Source organism: Myotis brandtii, unplaced genomic scaffold (genome assembly GCF_000412655.1).
Source record: "Myotis brandtii unplaced genomic scaffold, ASM41265v1 scaffold504, whole genome shotgun sequence".
Taxonomy (NCBI): domain Eukaryota; kingdom Metazoa; phylum Chordata; class Mammalia; order Chiroptera; family Vespertilionidae; genus Myotis; species Myotis brandtii.
In genome coordinates, this window is record NW_005369217.1 from 800,756 (window position 1) to 805,414 (window position 4,659).

Sequence of the window (4,659 nt, forward strand, 5' to 3'; positions counted from 1 at the left end):
TTGGATCAATCCAACCTTTGATGAAGGCTGTGAGGGGAATAGTTAGGCCGTGATCACTGTTAAAAACATCCCTTTCTCTTCCCTCAGCAGGGCCACCCCATTTTCCAGAATGGTGTTGATATATTGCTCTGAAATAAACATTCAACCACCTTGACCAAGTTCTTTGGTGGGGAAAAATAATATCACATGTCTTTGCATGAACTAACCATATAAATCCTTTATGAAAAATGTGGAGTGAATTCCTGGGCCGGGGTGTTCTTAAAGTGAACACGAAGATTTGAACCTCTTGATTTGCATGATTTTGTGGAGTTTTCTGAGTCAAGTGAATAGGGAACCATTTTCAGAGGTTCTGGCTGCTTTCAGGAAGAGAGCACAAAGTCTTATTCTTGTTTCCCAAACAGGTACTTTGTATAGTATACCTAAATAGGAAGCAGCCTTCTAAAAATATAACTTGATGTTATCAGACCTGTTATTTTTTTATTTTAAAACATCTTAATTTTACTGGGGGCACTAAATTTATTTTCTGATGCTTTTATCTAATATATTTTTCATTTTCTCCATACCCTTTCATATCTTCTCCTAATCTATCATGCTATATCATAACTCTGAGCCTTTGCTTATGTGGTTCCCACTGCCTGGAACACCAACTTCTCTTGCAATGTCCCTCCACTCTCAGTAACCAAATTTCTACTCATTCTTCAAGACAACTCAGAGGTCACTTCCTCCAGGGAGCCCTCCCTGTCTTGACCTCCTCCCGAATCCCACCACTCTAACCTAAGGTTCATCCCCACTGACCTCATACACCCCATGCTTATATTTCTCTCCCTACCCACATTTCAATTACAATTTCAGTTATGTCTTTCTTCCCTTTTAGACAGTAAGCTTTTGGGGAATAATGACTGCATTTTAGTCATGGTTGCATTTCTAGCAGTGATCGGAAACCTGACACATAAAAAGCTTAAATTGGCATTGTTGACACCATACGCTGATCTCTTTACTCTGCCCCCTTTAGATACCTTCCTTTCTTGAGAAGAAACTACGTGTCCTTGGCATACCTGCCATGAACTTTTCTTATCTTTAGTGTGGCTAACGTGTAGGGCTGCTCAACAAATTTAGTTTTGCAATCTATGAGTATATATCCTATTGTCTATACCAGGAATTTTTTAACTTTTTGGTCTCAGAAGCCCTTTATAATCTTAGAAATCATTGCGGACAACAAAGAGCCTTTTTTAAATTAAGTTATTACATATGTGTTCTTATCCCACATTACCCATCCCCCCCACTCATGCCCTCACTCCCTGTTGTTTGTGTCCATTAGTTAAGCTATATGCTAGCATATAAGTCCTTTGGTTGATCTCTTCCCCTTACCCCCACCCTCCCCTACCTTCCCTCTGAGGTTTGACGGTCTGATTGATGCTTCTCTGTCTCTGGATCTGTTTTTGTTCATCAGTTTATGTTGTTCATTATATTCCACAAATGAGTGAGATCATGTGGTATTTATCTTTCTCTGACTGGCTTATTTCACTTAGCACATTAATTGGCATGTAAGTTCTGGCCCAATGCTCTCCAGTTCCATCCATGCTGTTGCAAATGATAAGAACTCCTTTTTTACTGCTGAGTAGTATTCCATTGTGTAGATGTACCACAGTTTTTTAATCCACTCATCTATTGATGGGCACTTAGGCTGTTTCCAAATCTTAGCTATGGTGAAAAAGAGCCTTTGTTTATGTGGATTACATCTATTGATAGTTACTAAATTATAAATTAAAACTATGAAATAAAAAAATACTAAGTCACTTAAAAAAACAATAACAAGCCCATTACATGCTAATACCAATATTTTTGAAACAAAAAACGTAGTGAGAGTGGCATTATTTAATATCAGGGTTTCCCATCCTTGGCACTACTGAAATCTTGGACCAGGTAATTCTTTGTTGGGGGCTGTCCTGGGTGCTGCAGGGTGTTTGCAGCATCTCTGAGCTCTACCCACAAGATGCTGGGAGCGCTCCCTCCTTCCAGTTATGACCAAAACATTCCCTGACACCACCTCGGGTGGGTGAGGACAACATCACCTGACTGAGAACCGCTGCTCTATTTTTCTACAAATCTTTTCAATGTCTTAATAGTAGACAGCTCAATTTTTATTTCTGCGTTTACATTCAGTCTGTTGCAATATGTTGTTTTGGTTGAGGTATATGATGAATTGCAGTCTTACACAGATATGTAGTTGGAAAAGGGACAAATATTTTAATGGCTTTAAAAAATAATTGTGCATAGTCTTCTGTGATACTACAGCAAAATAACAAAAAAGTGTTTCCTTAAAGTTAGTTGTTATGTGGAATCTGAAACCATATTAATGAACTTTTCCTATTCTGTGACATTTAAATACATTAATTTATCTTAAACTTTGAAGGGATCTTTTACCCATGTGAGATTTTTATAACATTATACATTTATTTGGAAAATGTTGATGCAGGTCTTTTCAATGTTGAAACATTTCATTATGCAACATAAAAGAAATTATATTTGTTGCTATGGATCTTATTAGAAAAAAAATTAAGTGCTGGGAAACTGTCAATGTCACAAAGGTAGATGCAAATTTTCCAAAATTCAAATTTTCTCTTGAAGCTCAAATTTTGTTCTTGGCCCAAAAGTACTATTAATTGTTTTTGTTGAAGTGACTGGCTCACTCACTTTTGAAAAAATATCTGCCAGATACCAATGTTTCCATAGTCACAGGCTATCAATTGTTCTTTCAAGTAAAAAGTGTGTTCCATGTAGACAGTGGCTGGTACAATCTGCGACTCACATGACCGCACACGTGCTTGCCACGACCACCACCTTATTTTGATATGTGTTTTCCTTTTTGTCACAGAGAACATGTTTTGAGCAGTCTTTGCATTTATTAATTCTTGTCCAGAAAAAAATGCCCTCTCAAATCAACCTTGATGCTTACAAAAGTTACTGAACTACATAACCCTATAAGTCGTTTTAGAAAGTGATTCCAGAACAATGGAAAATTCTCAAGCTCTTAAGATCCTGCTGTTTATAGGGCAATTCTTAGATTTGTGGAAATAGACACTGCACTGAGCAAAGACTAGGTATTATAAGGGGCTCTGTGGCAAAATGATCAGCAGGTGTGAGCTTCAAGTGATCCAGTTCTCATGTCTTACAGTGACAGGTTTGCATGATGAAAAGGAAACAAACATTCAGTTCATCAAACTAAGGCTGGTGCAGCCACAGCATGAAAAAAGCTGCAGTCATGTGGGACAAGTGGATGATTCTATAAAGCTAAAACCTAAAGACTTAAAACATGGCAAGTTTGTGAAGTATGAGGAAGTAATAAAACACAAAAGTACCCAGCCTGCTTGGCTCAGTGGTGAATGTCAACCTATGAACCAGGAGGTCTCAGGTTGATTCCTGGGTCAGGGCACATGCCCAGTTTGAGGGCTCGATCCCCAGTGTGGGGCGTGCAGGAGGCAGATGATCAATGATTCTCTCTCATCATTGACGTTTCTATCTCCCTCTCCCTCTTTCTCTCCCTTCCTCTCTGAAATCAATAAAAATATATTTTAAAAAACAAAACACAAAAGTGACCATAAGAATTAGAAATATATGTAAATCTCGAACCTGGGAAATGGACTATAACAGCCCTCTAGGGGAGAAGAGAAACGCCTTATAAGTCCCACGGCACTGCACCTTTGCCTTATTTTTTCGTGGTCAGTGGAACATGAATAGGAGCCACATTGTTGATTGGAGACATGTCATTCTCACATCTGACATTTGCTTCTGGGAAACAATGTGGTATATCCTTGTCAGAACTGTCTGAAAAGCCGCTACTACACTTGTAGAGTCCAGAGCTGATATCTCAATGAATGACAAACCATTCTTTTCTGCAAAAGCTCTTGCTTCACCTGTAGGAACTGTCCTTAAATGACGCAATGGCCCCCAAGTATAATAGCAATGTCACTATCTGCGTGATCTCTCAGTTCTTTCAGCCATCACTTTACAATTTCAAATGTGAGATGTTTAGCAATGTCATAAACCAGTAAGACACCTACAGCTCCAAGATAGTATGCTGACGTTATAGCCCGGGATCGCTCTTGCCCTGCTGTGTCCCATATCTGTGCCTTTGTTTTCCCATCAACCTGGATGCTTCTTGTTGCAAACTGCACTCTAATGGCAATCTTGCTTTCGAGATTAAACTCATTTCAAATAAATAGAGACAGGAGATAACTCGTTCCAACACCCAACTCTCTGATAAGGACAACTTTGAAGAGGCAGTCAGTCATACTTGTCTCATTCGTGGCCGAGGAGTAAATGGGAACAGCAGTGGTATTGGTGAGACCAGGGGGTGTCACTGTAGGGGTACCCCAGAGCCGAGCTTCAACTCACAGCAAATATTTTAAATCTCAGGAGTTGAGATTTAATAAAATTACTGTTTACTGCTTCACCGAGGACATTCCTAAGTGAAAGTGGCTTCTTTTTCCTTCTGCAAGATCGCAGGCACAGCAGGCCGCCCACCCTCAGTGTCAACACGGTGGCAAAGGCAAATAACATCTTAGTTTTATTATGAAAACTAGAGGCCTGGTGCACAAAATTTGTGCACTCGGGGCGGGGGGGGGGAGGGCTCCCTCAGCCCGGCCTGTGCCCTCCCGC

The 4,659-nt window shown here is 39.8% G+C and overlaps 1 pseudogene; it reads right to left on the reverse strand.

The window, feature by feature from the left end:
- Positions 1-3,642: 3,642 nt before the first annotated feature.
- On the reverse strand, positions 3,643-4,292 carry LOC102240260 (annotated as a pseudogene).
- Between the last annotated feature and the right edge of the window lie 367 nt (positions 4,293-4,659).